The sequence below is a fragment of the Schistocerca piceifrons genome, chromosome 2 (genome assembly GCF_021461385.2).
Source record: "Schistocerca piceifrons isolate TAMUIC-IGC-003096 chromosome 2, iqSchPice1.1, whole genome shotgun sequence".
Taxonomy (NCBI): Eukaryota; Metazoa; Arthropoda; class Insecta; order Orthoptera; family Acrididae; genus Schistocerca; species Schistocerca piceifrons.
The window spans coordinates 1,061,283,590-1,061,301,104 of record NC_060139.1 but is presented as its reverse complement, the minus strand read 5'-3'; positions in this window follow the sequence as shown (position 1 = coordinate 1,061,301,104).

The following is a 17,515-nucleotide window of genomic DNA, read 5'->3' as shown; positions in this document are numbered from 1 at the left end:
ACTCTGCACCGGAAACAAAAAGGAAGTCCATGTAGTGGCGTCATCCTCATTCGACACAAAAGAAGAAATTCAAGACAACCCCCTCTGCCAGAAAAGTCATGGTTACAGTCTTCTGCGTTTGTGCTGGCGTCATTCTCGTGCGTGTGATGCCAATGGTGTCAACCATCAATTGGAAAAGCCGTGTGGCTAGAGCCTCCCGTCGGGTAGACCGTTCGCCTGGTGCAAGTCTTTCAATTTGACGCCACCTCGGCGACTTGCGTGTCGATGGGGATGAAATTACGATGATAAGGACAACACAACAACCAGTCCCTAGGCGGAGAATCGAATCCGGGCCGTTAGGTATGACATTCCGTTGCGCTAACCACTCAGCTACCAGGGGCGGACAATAATCAATTGAGAGGCATACGTAAAGACTCTGAGTAAAGTCAGGAACCGTATCCAACGTGTTCGATCGGACAAGAATCCAGCAGAAATCTTGCTCCAACATTATAATGCACGCCCACACACAAGTGTGAGAACCCGGGGACACACCGCCAAATTGGGTTGGACATCATTGCCTCATTCACCCTACAGTCCAGACCCGGCACCCTCGGAATTCCATCTCTTTCGGCCGGTTAAAGATTCTCTACGGGGAACACACTTTGGAGATGACGAGAATGCCATCATGCAGCGAAAACGTGGCTTCGCTTACAGGACAAGAGCTTTCGCCAGCAGGGAATACAGACTCATCCACAACGCTGGCGTTCGGTCATAGAACGTGATGCAGACTACGTAGTAAAATAGGAGATGCACAAGACTTGTTGATGTATATTGTCACCAAATTCTTTCTCTTAACCATAAATATGTTCTGAGAAAAAATGTGGGATATTACTTATTGAATGACCCTCGTATAAGCAAACAATCTATAATGAAGAATATGTTATTGAGGCAGCACTCCTTTCTTCGTGCTCGCCACAGTACTGATGGAACACGCCATTCTGAAGTCAGAAGTGACCATCCTGCAACACTGTTGTCACTGTAGTGGGTAACATAGAGATGACTCCGTTACACCGTGCAGTACACGATAAAAAGAGTGGACAGTGAACCAGCAGAAGCGGATACGTTTATTCTTACAATGGCTGAGTACCCAGCAATCGTCAGATCAACCTCCCCCCCCCCCCTTATCTGCCCTTCTCCCCCTCTCCCCTGTACCTTTCCACCCGTCACGCCATCCACCTCTCACGCTGGCCATTTCTGCCTGCCCATCTCCTCTCCTCCCTCCTGCCCCATTCTCTGTCCATCTGCTCCTGCTCCCCCTTCTGTCCTACTCTTCCTGCCCCTCACCCCATTATTCTACTCTTGCCCCTCTCCCTGTCCATATCTTGCACCTATCTTTCCTCCCCCTAGCTCTCTGTCGGTTTCCACCTCCCGCCCTATCTGTCCCCTCACTATTCTCTGTGTTCTTCTCACGCCCCTCCCACTTCTCTCTCTACGTCATGACCCCCACCTCAGGAGGAGGTTGCTGGTTCTTACCCCCACAGTAGTTCTTGGCAGATAGTAATGTGTGTACCATGTTTGGCTGAAATCGATACAGTGGTTCACGAGAAGATGTATAACATACGACATAAATACTTCCTCTTGTATAGTATGTATGGATTAAATGTCAGAAGACATTAGGCCAGGATTCATTCGTTAAAAGAGAGGCCTTTTCCCAGTGGGATGCGGTATTTTAAGTAACGGCAGTGTGGACTCTCCGCCGCAGCTTGTAAAGGAGAAACCACTTGCGGCAGATCCCCTTTCCCTCTAGTGGCGGGGTCTGCCGCGGATGCCCTGAGAACGGCCGGCCACGCGGCTTTAATAGCGCGCTGTGCAACTCCCTCCCACCCCAGCCCCAGTCCAAATATAAACACGGCCGCAATCTGCCCGCTTCACATTTCTCCCCGGCCGGCAATTTGTTTCCGGAACGATGTTATCGCGACCCAACCCCTGGACCACGCGATGGCTTTTTTGGCTGCCACAAAAAATCGTGACGTACGGCGAGAGCAACTTGGTCCGTTCCCTTATCGACCACTCTCATTCATTCATTCATTTATTTACTAACATTCGAACGGAGATATCCGTTTAGATACCCAACCCGTGAACAGAAATCTACCAAAGCGGATACTGAAAGGACAGTTCAATATAGATCGAATCTCACAATGAACGCGCCACAAGCGAAAACTGTTAACCGTAAAAAAATGTACACGAAAACATTCACACTAAACGCTGCTAATTGCTCTACAATATCCCCTGTTTCCCATAAGTCTCAGGTGTGACTATTACAAGTGAGTTGCCTTCCATTCCGACACTTCCTGTGTACGTGCCAACCGTTAATGTGAGTCTTGCCGACTTCCGACTTGTAACCTACTTCTTTCCTCGACCCTCCCTTTCCTGTCCACAATAGTTCCAGTGGTGTTCACCGCTGCAATGACAGAATATAAATTCAAGGGACTGAAGTAGGATTTGAACGGCTCCTGACAGTGGAACCAACACCGCCGGAAACAAACTCGTATATCGAATTGAGCCGAAGGACAGCTGGTGAGTGAAAATCAAGACGAAAAATACAAGCAACCATATAAATAAATCTGTTTCTTGTCGTTTGTCACTGAACTGGTGGTGAGTTAAGTAATCGTCTGGATTAGTTGCTCGCATATGTAAAAGAACAGTTGAATATATTTCCTGATTCGTGCGTAGCCTTCATGTTTCATAATTTTTTTCAAGTGCAAAAGTCTTTGTGTAGAAGTTATCAATTATGGACACTCTAACCTTTTTTTTTCTTCACCACCTAGGATAAATGTGGCTCTTAGAAGGAACCTTCGGTGCGAGGTCGCAAGTACAGTCTTTCGTATAGCTCATTTGAAAATGTTATGTTAACAGTTATGACGGGAAAAATATTAGCTGATAATGTCTCACCATGTGCGTCAGGGGGCGACAGAAAATGAGTGTCCATGAGTTGCAGAAATCAGCCTCCTAGTGGACGTACCTATTGCCCTTCACAAAGTGGACATCGTCGGCATTCATAACAAACCATTAACTTGCACCGTGAACGCCGAATGAAGAAAGACGCGCCACAGTGATCGCAAATGTTCGCACCAACAAGATCGAAGGCGAACTCCTTGCAACTTACAACAGTGCATGACGCTCACTCAGGTATCCACTCTTAAAGAATGCATGTAGAGAACCATATTGCTTTAACAGGGTGATGAGAAGTGATGGAATGTGATGGCATGCAACCCATTAAGAAACAGTGTGTCGTGGAACTTATCGTGAACCTGGCTATCCTTTAACATATATCTGCAGATGTGCGATAATATACCGTTCACTCATCAAAAAAGTTTTGCATCTCGCCGGTTCCCGGAACTCCTGAAGATAGACGTTGACTGTGGATATTGTATCACAGACACAGTCCGTTTGACTGTTCGGAGATGTCACTAAACGCGCCAAAATATGTAAAGAACCATGCACGAGCAGCGCTTATTAGACGGTGGGGATCCGACAGCCGATCGGTTCCAGTCATTCCACCAGGTACACGTGTGTGTTGTCCGTAGTTCAGCCACGCCTACACGGTCAATACCGCGGTTCGATCGCCTCCGCATTGTTACTTTGGGCCAGGAAGGGCTCTCAACAAGGGAAATGTCCAGGCGTCTCGGAGTGAACCAAAGTGCAGTTGTTCGGAACTCGATGACATGCCTCGCTCAGGCCGCCCAAGGGCTACTACTGACTGCAGAGGATGACCGCTACCTACAGATTATGACTCAGAGGAACCCTGACAGCAACGCCTCCACGTTGAATAATGCTTCTCGTGAAGTCACAGGACGTCGTGTTACGACTCAAACTGTGCGCGGTAGGCTGCATGATGCGCAACTTCATTCCCGACGTCCATGGCGAGGTCCAACTTTGCAACCACGACGCCATGCAGTGCGGTACAGATGGGCCCAACAACATGCCGCATGGACCACTCAGGATTGATATCACGTTCTCTTCACCGATGAGTGTCGCATATGCCTTCAACCAGTCATTCGTCGGAGACGTGTTTGGAAGAAACCCGGTCATGCTGAACGCCTTAGACACACAGTCCAGCGAGTGCAGTAAGGTGGAGGTTCCCTGATGTTTTGGGGTGGCATTATGTGGGGCCGACGTACGCCGCTGGAGTTCATAGAAGATGCCGTAACGGCTGTATGATACGTAAATGCCATCCTCCGACCGATAGTGCAACCATATCGGCAGCATATTGGCGAGGCATTCGTCTTCATGGACGACAATTCGCGCCACCATCGTGAACATCTTGTGAATGAATTCCTTCAGGATAACAACATCGCTCGATGGTGGTCAATACGTTCTGCATACATGAACCCTACCGATCATGCCTGGGATAGATTGAAAAGGGCTCTTACGGACGACGTGACCCACCAACAACTCTGAGGGATCTACGCCGAATCGCTGTTGAGGAGTGGGACAATCTGGACCAATAGTGTCTTGATGAACTTGTGGATTGTATGCCATGACGAATACAGGCATGCATCAATGCAATAGGACGTGCTGCTGGGTATTAGAGGTACCGGTTTGTACAGCAATCTGGACCACCACCTCTGAAGGTGGTACAACATGCAATGTGTGGTTTTCATGAACAATATAAAGGGCGGAAATGATGTTTATGTTGACCTCTACTCCAATTTTCTGTAAAGGTTCCGAAACTCTCGGAACCGAGGTCATGCAAAACTTTTTTTGATGTGTGTATTATAGGCACTGAAAAACCAAATATCGAGCGGCTGAGTTTGTCCACTGGTCCTAGTTAATATGAATTGCAATGTCACACACATCTCAGGAGGGATAGTTGCCTGTAAAGTATGATTGTTATACGCAGGCCAAGAATCAAGCCGGAGCAAGTTATTTTGACCAACTACTGGCCAAAAGAAGTGCTCATTCCATAGTTGCAGTTTTCTTATGCCCATTTCTCCCGCTCTTGCCTGCTGTGACGTAAGGATTCCCTACTGCCATTGCTGCCGGCCGCAGTGGCAGTGCGGCTCTGGGCGCTACAGTCTGGAACCGAGCGATCGCTACGGTCGCAGGTTCGAATCCTGCCTCGGGCATGGATGTGTGTGATGTCCTTAGGTTAGTTAGGTTTAATTAGTTCTAAGTTCTAGGCGACTGATGTCTTCAGCAAAAATTTTAAGGACCTGATGTGTGTATACTTTCGTTTCTTCGGCAGAGAGAAATCCGTTACATCCTCCACATGTATTTTAGTCTGCCCAACATATTTCTTATAATTGTCAGTAAATGATTGCGAGCTACATAACCGACTACGGAAGCTGCCGCTGTTCAGTTTGTTCAGTGCTATGTACCAAATTTTCACGTTGTGGATCTGTTAAAATGGACGTTAACTTTCAGTGTTAACTTCGACCCGCTGAATATTTCATTGAACCAACTGCCCTTATTGGGGTTTAATGTCTGACTGAAGATGCTCTGCGTTGGCTGAAGTTCGGAACACTTATTGCTTATTTGAATTACTTCAGACCATTTTTCCATATGCCGTGTCACTGACAGGTCCGTGTAACAAATGGTCTATAACATTAAAAGGCTGGGACGAGTGTCCGGCAGGAATGAGCTGCGGAGGTATTCCATCACTTTTAGAGGCTCACGCTACGAGAGGGCCGTTGTGCACCGCGTAGTGGTATACTGTTAAATTTCGGGAGTCAGTTCCTCAAAGTGTCGCGCAACACATTTCTCCCTCCTATGTATATCTCTTGAAAGGACCTCGAAGGTAAGCTCAGAGAAACTTCGGCTCCCACACAGAGAATTACCAAAGCTCGCTTCTGCCCGGTGCAATTCGTGACTGCGAAAGGAAAGCCGAAAACAGTAAGCGGGGCAACCTCCACCTCATGGTGTTAGGTAGCTTGCGGAGTTTAGCTATAGTTACAGAAATGTAATTATTGATTTACTCATAAAACGTTCATGTGCTCTGCCGAAGTTTACTCTACCAATAAAAAAACGTCAGACTAAGCAAATACAATGTCCTTGCCATAGACAATCATCAAGTTGAAATTCATCACCATAGAAATCGAATGGCTTCCAAGAAGTGTGCTCGTGTCCACCTTGTTACGTAGTTTCATTGCAAACTCCACTTGTGTTCGATTCCGCAAACCAGTTACATGAACCTTACAAATAACACCTTCACATGCTGACACCTTCCACCCGTTTGCAGTCGTTCGTGAGTTGTGGAGTTCTCCTATACATAAAACATCAATCGTCTACCATCAACAAACGAACATCAAATCATTTCGAAGTGGAATGGCAAACACACAGGGGACGTACAAAAATAAGAAAATATCGCGAGAAATTCGCACTCGAAGGTAAATACAGGTTCCATTATGGCTGTGAAATCTCCTCATTACGATGCAAGTGTCAGTCGTGGTCAAAACAGTTTTCTTTGTAACTTTCCTGGCAGATTAAAACTGTGTGCCGGACCGAGACTCGAACTATGGACCCCGGTAGAGCACTTACCCGCGATGGCAAAGGTTCTGATTTCGAGTCTCGGTCCGGCACACAGTTTTAATCTGCCAGGAAAGTTTCATATCAGCGCACACTCCGCTGCAGAGTGAAAATCTCATTCGCGTTTTCTCTGTATTGGTGAGAGCATTGCGTCGGAGCTCAGTGCATTCGAACGTGGGGTCATTGTTGACGCTCGTACGATGGATTCTTCCGTAACCGAGGTAACTGAAGTGTTCGTTGTTTCAAGAGACACCGTATCGAACATTTCTACCGCATACAGACAAAGCGGAAAAAAATCGACCGCCAATTCACAGCGCAGAAAGAAGTGTGTGTTGAGTGCTCGTCACTGACGGCCACTGAAGAGGACTGTGACGAGAAGTAAAAAGACGAAAGCTGCAAAGGTCACTCCAGAATACTAAATGTCGCACCCTCGAATACCGTCAGCATCGAAACAATATGGAAGGAGCACCATAAGCCGCAATCTGCACCTGTGCCACAGCTACGGCGTAGCGCCGGCCCGGCGGCCGACTGTCGCCGACCGCACGATTCCAACGCCTGCGGCTGCACTCGAACCGTGCCGGCACGGTAGCTCAGCGTGTTCGGTCAGAGGGTTAGCAGCCCTCTATAATAAAAAGACTGAGTTAATGGATAAACGACGAACTGAAACGGGTGTCTTGCGACGTCCGCCCGAGCAGATGCAACGAACTAAAACGAACAAAATAAGATTTAAAAAAAAAAAAAAACGCGGCAGGACCGAGTAGTCACCGAGTACACCACCAGAGGGCGACGACGGCCGCGACGAACTCTTGATCGTCGCGATCAGCTGGCATAGGCGTGCGCCGATCCCTACACACACATACCAACTGACCGACCGACGGACCAACAATCTGGACGTGTCTTCAACTCACCCTCCCCCCCATCTCCACCGCCACTCGAAACAAACTGCGTCTTATGTGGCGTTTTCGTGCCAACCGCCCGACAAAACTCGTCTTCTGTCAGTGCGCGCGGGATTAGGTGCTGTTCTTAACACACACTATGTGATCAAAAGTATCCTGACACCTAGCTGAAAATTACTTACAAATTTGTGACGTCCTCCATCGGTAATGCTGGAATTCAATACTGTGTTGGCCCACCCTTAGCCTTATGACAGCTTCCACTCTCACAGGCATACGTTCAGTCAGGTGCTGGAAGATTTCTTGGGGAATGGCAGCCCATTCTTCACGGAGTGGTGCACTGAGGAGAGGTATCGATGTCAGTCGGTGAGGCCTGTCACGAAGTAGGCATTCCGAAACATCCCAAAGGTGTTCTATAGAATTCAGGTCAGCACTCTGTGCAAGCCAGTCCATTACAAGGATGTTATTGTCGTGTAACCACTCCGCCACATGCCGTGCATTATGAACAGGTGCTCGATCGTGTTGAAAGATGCAATCTCCATCCCCGAATCGCTCTTCAACAGTGGGAAGCAAGAAGGCGTTTAAAACATCAATGTACGCCTGTGCTGTGATGGTGCCACGCAAAACAACAAGGTGTGCAAGCCCCCTCCACGAAAAACCACATTCGAAGTCTGTGAGTTCCGCGGAGCACCCCATTTTGATCTCTCACGATGTCTAATGGCTAATGAGGTCCCTGATAAGGAGTATCTGGCAGTTGGTGGCAGCACAATGCACCTAATATGAAAAACGTTCTTGGGCGTATCCGAATACTTTTGATCGCATAGTTCGTCTATCCGCTCAGTGGGTGAGCTAGCAGTCCTGCCCCGATTACAATGTGCTGTATATTACAAAGGATTGTCCGTACATAGACGCCTTTGGTAGCGTAGACCTATATGTTTCAGTTTGCGACAGTCAACGAACCTCAGAAGGACTGTTGGAGACAGCAGTGTTTTCTCTGGAATTGGAAGATGCCTCTGCGCCCCCCAAGCGTCGCTTCAGCGTATTCTGTTGCCGTTGGTCGTGAATGGGCGACAGAATGGGGAGATGTGCGAGCAATAGTCAGCGTAATTATTCTGGACACGTGTAGGCTCTTCGGCTGCCCTGCATTGCAATGGCCGCCACATCAAGCAATGTCTCATATTTAACACTGTGTTCCACTGATGGAGCAGTTAGCTGCCTCAGCACGGTGTAAGAATGTGGAATGGCAACTGACGGTGTTAGAGTTTAATTCACCATTGCCGCAAAATATTTGTTAGGTAGAAGACTTTTCTGTTTTTGGCTTCCAGATAGTTGACAACGTACATTTACTCTCCAGTCAGTCTCATTTTAAAATTCGGACTCTCTACTATGGTCATACGGCTCACCTGTTTAAGAATACCTTGGGTCGAAAGCATGTAGACCATGCGAGTTTGAAGCCCTTTTCGCGAATCTGGTTAATACAATGGCAGATGAGCGCAGCCCGAGGGATGAACGTATCAGAATAAGAAATCTTGTCCAAAATGGTCTGGGGCGCCTTCAGGTTCTTGGGCGCCGTCAGGTTGACGATGGCTTTCACATGCTCGACCATAATGACAAGGCCATCTTTGCAAACTACAGGTAAAATACCCAAAAAATTCACCTTTGAGAAAAGAACTATATTTTTCCAATTTACACTGAAGGCTGTTCACCAGAAGGGGTTGCAAATGTTCCTCTTACGTGGAGGCCGTGAACCAGATATCATCGAGATAGCCAAAACAATAGGTAATGTCCTTAATCTAGTGATCCTGACATCGTTAATAAATTCCTGAGACAGATGAAATTTCGAAGGGCCAGAGATTAAAATGGCAATGGGGGTGTTGAGCACTATGAAACGCTGAGAAGCGGCCTCGGACGGCAACTGCAGGTATGTATCGCACAGATCGATGTAAGAGAAACGCTGCCTCACTGACAACTTCACCAATAAGTCTACCCAACGCTGCATGGGAAACTAGTCCGCTATACAATGCACATTGACTGACTATTTAAAATCGCCGTAAAGACGTACGGCGCTGTTTGCCTTCGGAATCACCACCGAAGGGTTGGTCCACTGGCTGCACGAAATAACAGAAACGACGCCGAGTTCCTGCTAATGCTGTAACTCGGCCTCGATCTTTTCGAGTATGACGAAAGGAATGAGGCAGTGGCAAAAAAACCTAGGAAATGCCGACGTCTTAAACGGGAAGTGCGCCTAGAAACGTATATTCCAATACTGGTATTTCAGAAACTGTATTTATTATACATGTATGTATGTAGCTTGGAAGCTTATTTAATTTATGTTGCAATGGAAGTTCTTACTTCTCAAAATCAATTGATGGTGATGGGGCATTTTGCAGAATTACAGATTAGTACAGAATTCGATTATACAGTTTTAAAGAAAGTTAGTTACGTATCAATTTTAATATGAGAAACCTTTTCATATATCATCGTTTCGAAGATAATCCTTCCAAACCTAAAAAGCCAAATTACATTTTAGGATGTATTTTAAAAATTAATCAGGCACGCTCTACACATGGAACAAGTTTCATAAAGATCGTTTTACACTTGGAAATGTTCCCCTGTGAGGCTCGATAACTCTTTATCCAATATTTGGAGAGTATTTTATCTTGGTGACTAGTTTCGAAAGTAACTGTTCATTTTCAGACCAGACCTACACTGATATTATCGAAGCTGTAATGTTTCAACTGTTGAAAGTATCACGCTGCAATGTTTATCAACACATCTGTTGTAATACCGTGTGTTACCCGAGAATGTCGATGACCATTTGCTTAGATAAGCACATCAGTGCACGTCTGGTTTGAAAATGAACGGCTACGTTCTAAACTAGTTACCAGTATAAAACACACGCAACTTCGACAGAAATTTTGAATAATGAACCATAAAAGGCTTCATTTTTTTTATATATATGAAACGAGGTTCGTGCTTAGCGTCGACCCCAAGCCACTGGTTTCCTTGTTCGACTCTTGATCCAAGCTACCAGAGAGAACAGGCCACCGACTGAAAGGCTGTGCTCTTTCTTCAGTAATTATTACTGTGTCATTTGTTTTGTTGCTTATGGGGTCAGATCCGGAGTCTGTGCGACAGAAGGGTCTCGTTCCGCGTGACACGCTACAGCAAAAACGGCTCGCTTTCACTTTGACAGTGTTGGAGACTGCTACCGCCGCCGTCGCCGCCTCACATTCTTGGAAAATAGCTCCAGCAGTCCGGACAGAAAGTCCCAAGGGGGCTTTCAGGATCAGAGTTTCTGTGGAGGACATTTTTCCTCCTATGTTATTGTATCATTGTGGTCTGGGGGCCCTCACACTTGGCACAAAGGAGCAAAACTGTCGAGTGATCGTCCCTCCAGCCTCGTGTCCTTGCTTACTCCATCTTCTGAATGCGTCGCACTAGGCTGCGTCTCGCATGAAGATTGTGGAACGGCATCGCGTCTGTTGGCCGACGATCTACCGTCATACTGAACATCTTGCGTGGTCTTTTGGAGCCAGTGAACAGAACCAGGCTGCACTACCACATAAATTTTCCACTGACCAGCACTGGAGCACCCAAGGGACAGGGTGCATGTTCACTGTGCGAGACCCTTTTTGGAAAGCATGAGGCTGTTAGTGGTGGATGTGTTATATAGTTTGCTGAACGTTGCCAAATTGTTTTCAGTCACGCCAAAAGCTAAAATTCTTGTATTGTCTGTCTCTTCTGGACTCTGGTATATGATAATGGGTGGCAATTTGCGTTGAGGAAGTTTGTCAGCTTTTGCATTCGGAATGATATACAGCGTGTGGGTGCCACTCCATCTCACCTGCTTCTAACTGCAAGGTGGAGTATTTCGTGTGAACATTAAAGACCTAAATGAAGAAGTCCGTGTCTGCGTCACTCTCCGTGATGTCTCTCTAATTTTCTAGCCAGGTGATACTAGTTAACAGATAATCTGGTGAAGCGTTTACATGGGTTTCAGCCACAGGGCCTTTAGGTTTGTTACTACCATATCACATGCCCCAGACCGTCGCAGCCCTGCCACGCTTTACTCATGGAGCTGCCAATTGGACCTGTTCTCTTCGCCAGCAGCTGATGTGGCTGGCACGTGTCACGGTCGGTCTCAAAGGACGTCATAGTTTATGGTAGATGACAGGAGTCGCTGAATTTCTACTCCAATCAGTTGCACCTGCGATCCTGCTGTCTCCTCGCTAGCAAGGAGATAGATTTCATCACAGAATTTTCCTGGCACAAGGCTCCCAGATGCGGCATCATGCACACTCATTGCTGACTCCGCTGCAACTTCCGCCAACCTTCTTCCACCAGTGGAACATGGCGCTGGCTTTGGTAACTCACGAATCTCCAGCTGTGGACCTCAAGGAATTGGTGCAAGTGCCCTCCGCCCCCACTCGTCCAATGGCGATTCCACACACCTGCTGATGAAGGCGGGCCAGCCCCAGCCGTTATAAGTCTCAGCAACCTGCATACACGGTGGCGGCGCCAGCTGCAGCGGCGTTGTCTACTTCGGCGTTAGGTGTACTCCAGGGGAATCTCGTGTCTTCTGTGGTTTTGCAACAGTGGTTGCAGTACACACATGGACACTTTCGACCTGACGTGGCTTTTCCTGGAGGGAGGGATTTAGTATCCCTGCCATCGGACATGGATGCACATGAGCTAACGTGGGATTCGCAGCAGAAAAGTGCAGCAAGCTGTCAGGAATGGCATGGCCAAGGCATTGCACGAACAGGCCAACTGACCCAGGTGAGTAGCTGTTGGTGGCGATAGCGCGAGCCCATCGGTTTTTACTTGTCTACTTCGGCGTTAGGTGTACTCCAGGGGAATATCGTGTCCTCTGTGGTTTTGCAACAGTGGTTGCAGTACACACATGGACACTGTCGACCTGACGTGGCTTTTCCTGGAGGGAGGGATTTAGTATCCCTGCCATCGGACATGGATGCACATGAGCTAGCGTGGGATTCGCAGCAGAAAAGTGCAGCAAGCTGTCAGGAATGGCATGGCCAAGGCATTGCACGAACAGGCCAACTGACCCAGGTGAGTAGCTGTTGGTGGCGATAGCGCGAGCCCATCGGTTTTTACTTGTCTACTTCGGCGTTAGGTGTACTCCAGGGGAATATCGTGTCCTCTGTGGTTTTGCAACAGTGGTTGCAGTACACACATGGACACTGTCGACCTGACGTGGCTTTTCCTGGAGGGAGGGATTTAGTATCCCTGCCATCGGACATGGATGCACATGAGCTAGCGTGGGATTCGCAGCAGAAAAGTGCAGCAAGCTGTCAGGAATGGCATGGCCAAGGCATTGCACGAACAGGCCAACTGACCCAGGTGAGTAGCTGTTGGTGGCGATAGCGCGAGCCCATCGGTTTTTACACCGACATCATCCAACTCGGACCTCGCATTTGCAGCATACAGTGTTCTTAGTCTCCGTGCTAGTCGTGCAGTTATACTCATTGGTTGCATGTTGTGCCTTTCTACATGGCCTTATCTCTACAGTTCCAGACTCTCTGCTCCCTTGTAGATTGTCGTGCACGTAGAGAATGTTGTTCTCTTCTGGATTACGGCTCCCTGTTTCACATAGTTCAGCCACAGCCAGCTCGAGCTATGTGAGAAAAGTAATATCATTGTTTTTATCTTTCAAAGTATTCATTTATTTAATTATTTTTCAAATAAATTGTCCTCTTCAAAGTAATTACCTTTGACAGTTAGACACGAGTGGAGTCATTGTTTCCAGTCTTGGCAGCTTGTCAGTCACATTCTTTTGACTGTTCTCCAGATTCTCCAACAAACGTCCTTTTAACACAACCTGTTGAACAACAGGAATGCCTTTTCAGGGATGGCACATTGAAATAAAAGAGGACAACGACACATCTCCTTGTCTGCTAGACCCGCACTTTCATTCTCTGCACTGTTTGCCCCCTGTAGCTGATTCCCGGCTGGGTTGGAAATTTCTCCGCTCAGGGACTGGGAGTTGTGTTGTCCTAATTATCATCATTTCATCCCCATCGACGCGCAAGTCGCCTAAGTGGCGTCAAATCGAAGGATTTGCACCCGGCGAACGGTCTACCCGACGGGGGGCCCTAGTCACACGACGACATTCTCGGCACTAGCCATGTGCCCTCGTACCCACAGAAAGACACCTCCTTCCACAGTAGTTGTATTTGACGAGGATATCCGGGATATTCTGCACTACTTTCGCTGCTGGGTACAGAAGGTGTAGAGAGTGAAGGGCACTCAGAGAATCGGGACAAGAAATTTAGCACAGGAAGAACATTTCGTCTGCTTCGCTGCCCGCAAAATCGTATATAATTTTGCGTCAGACACACTAAAGTCTTGAGGCAGTAGGACCTTGAGGACACAATCCGAGAAAACTACAGAACAAAGAACTGATGCACCCTGTTTGGACCAATCTATAAAGATATATTGCATGGGGGCTTATTTAAATATATATAATTGAAAATGATTTTAGTAGCTGTCTGTCCGATTACGTAAGTCTCGTAATCGGTTGGCCCTGACTAGTATATTTACGCTATCTGACTGCAACAAACAATGTAAGAAAATTTTCGTAAATACAGTTAATTAATTAAGTCCCCCAGCAACTATAAAACCTACAACACCAATAAGCACAAGAGTAACTGTTCTGTATGTGGGAGTGTGACTCAACGTCCACATCTGGCACGGTTCTTTTCCAACAAGACAAGAATTTTTTAAATACCAACTATGCTGACGTGACAAAAGAAATTTAGAAAAACTGTAATTGCGTAAGAAAACCAGAATTCACTCTAATACAAGAACACAAGCCAGATGCTTTGTTGACTGAACCTGTAGTGACGCATTATTTCAGATACACAATTAATAAAAGAACATTATAAATTTTACCTTCATATATATTGACGAAATGCACTCATTACAATAACACCTGCTATCTCTCCCATCAAATAACTGCATAAGACATGGAACTATACTCTTTACTACAACATCTTGCTCCAACTTCACAACAACCACGAGCTCTCGACAAAACTGTCCTCTACGATCTCTTCACAAGCACTGACTTCTACGATCTCGTAACACGCACTGTGGAGGTGGCTTAATAGTACTCTTTGGCGCACTCTCTGGCGCAGTGGCACAGTGTAGCCACCTTTCATATGCCCCTCCTCCACAGGCCAGAATTTGATGGTATTTTTGCCAGCATTGGTGGTGAAAATACCACCAAATTCGTCCACAATAATACAGACAAAAATAAAGATAATATTAATACCTAAACATCACATAATTAGTTAAAATTTTGGCTTTGCACTGACCTTTTACTAACCTAATATATGAAATACAGTAAGCAATACAACTTCTTTTCATACATGTGACTTTACATAATAGTTTACACAATATACAAAAAATCAGTTTATACAAATGTTCACATAAAATGCTTTCAATGATTAGTTTATACAAAAAAAAGATACTAACAGGTGACATCTTTTCAGTAGGAGCAGTCCATCAGTTGCACCCAGTACAGTTTAGCAGGTACACCCAGCAACAAGTCACATTAATTCAGTAGAAGCAGTTCATCAGTGGCACCCAGCAATGTTGAGTAGGTGCAGACACCAACCAGTGACTTTATTTCAGTAAAAACAGTTCATCAGTTGCACCCAGCAATGTTGAGCAGGTGCAGACAGCAACAAGGGACATCTTTTCAGTAAAAACAGTTCATCAGTTGCACCCAGCAATGTTGAGTAGGTGCAGACAGCAACAAGTGACACCATTTCAGTAGAAGCAGTCCATCAGTTGCACCCAGCAATGTTGAGCAGGTGCAGACAGCAAGAAGTAACATCATTTCAGTAGGAGCAGTCCATCAGTTGCACCCAGCAATGTTGAGCAGGTGCAGACAGCAACAAGTGACATAATTTCAGTAGGAGCAGTCCATCAGTTGCACCCAGCAATGTTGAGCAGGTGCAGACAGCAACAAGTGACATAATTTCAGCAGAAGCAGTTCATCAGTTGCACCCAGCAATGTTGAGCGCAGGTGCAGACACCAACAAGTGATACCATTTCAGTAGAAGCAGTCCATTAGTGGCATCAGCAATGTTGATCAGGTGCACACAGCAATAGGGGACATCTCTTCAGTAGAAACAGTTCATCAGAGGCACCCAGCAATGTTGAGTAGGTGCAGACAGCAACAAGTGACTTCATTTCAGTAGAAACAGTTCATCAGTGGCACCCAGCAATATTGAGCAGGTGCAGACACCAGCAAGCAACATCATTTCAGCAGAAACAGTCCATCAGTTGCACCCAGCAATGTTGAGTAGGTGCAGACAGCAAGAAGTAACATCATTTCAGTAGAAACAGTTCTAACAGTGGCACCCAGCAATATTGAGTAGGTGCAAACAGCAAAAAGTCACATCTCTCAGCAGAAGCAGTTCGACAAAATTCACTAACACTGATCACACAGTTCATCAGCAGAAATTAAACATGACTAAATGTTACACATCATGTTGAAAAGTGCCGGTAACAGTTCAGAATATTTATCTTCACTAATCAGACAGTTCAGGCATGAACAATAGTTTGAATACACATACAAATGCTTTTACAGTAACATAAAAATCATAACAAACACACAAATGATATCAGATAATTGTCCTATTAACTATTACAATACACAAATACCAGTAAACCTATAATATTTATGGGTGTCAGTGCAAGCCACTACAAATAAATAAAATAATATTTAGGAGATAGGTGGGTAGGATTAGTAAAGGAAGACACACAAAACACACTCACTCATCTTTCATTCACATTAAATACTACTGTGTAATTAAATAGTGTTAATTGTGTAAATGTAATTCTGTCAAGATCTGATGTTCATCATGTGTATCAAGTAGTACTGGCAGCAATGTATAACAGTCAATAATAGTTAGTCAATGTCATAGTCATCATGTCAAGACCAATGTTTGCCAAGCCAGATCAAAATGTACTGTTGTTGAACAACTGTCAGTGAGCCACGATATGCAATTACTTCCTTTTTCCAAAAAAAAAAAGTATATACTGCTTAGTGATTTAACAAAGTGTGTGTATAGACTATCTTCCTTCTATTTTAGTGTTCTAGTCTGCTATTTTCATCCTCTTTGTTCCATAAGACCAACCAAAAAAAATATGCTCCTCACTTACTTTACCTCTTATACACCAAAACTCCAATAATCAACAGCATCACATAATCTCAATACGTCACTAATACTTCTTCAATACGTCGATACATATAACTCTTATCATCAATATCATTTATCTTACCTCTTGTCCACAAAAACTCCAATAATCAACAACTTAATATACTCTCAATACCTCAATAATACGTCGCTACTTATAAACCTCAGCACCAATATCATTTCACTTCCATAACAACTCTTTCCTCTAGTCAGTCTCCTTGAACAAGTACAGATAAAATCCTAATGCAAACCTCATCATCTCATACAATCTGAAGACACATTGCCAACACACAACCTCTGTGTAATCCATCTGACCCAAATTTTCTACTCATTATAAATTATAAGATACATTTTGGTTCCTTGTCCATCATTAAATAAAAGAAATGCATACCTGACCTCTAACAGACTTAGTTCGAATAACTCTCAGTAATTAAGTACGATTACGGAGTGTGAATGATCATAATATTTCACAGTGTGTACACCACTTCAAGAATCATAGCAGAAGCAAACATGTGGAGTATTTTTTTGTGTCAAGTGTCACTTCCTATTTCAATTGCTCACAAAAATGCAGTGTAATACTGTCAATGGTCTAAACCTAGTATTGGTATGTCATGTCGTTAGCTTCCTTCCTATTAGCATAAATTTATACAGCTTCCATAAAACCTCAGCTCATGTGACTTCTATGACTTTCTTGTACTAATGTCGTTCGTCGAATGATAGCAGTTCATTTTCTTATCTTAAAAATATAAGGCACTGAGCGTAAGCAAAACAAGCAATAGCGAGTAAATATACCAGTGGAGAACAGAATGTCAACAAGTGGATGCAGCACAATTCCTACAACGAGGCTCTGCCAAGCGAACAATCTATAATTAATACAGTAGTGTG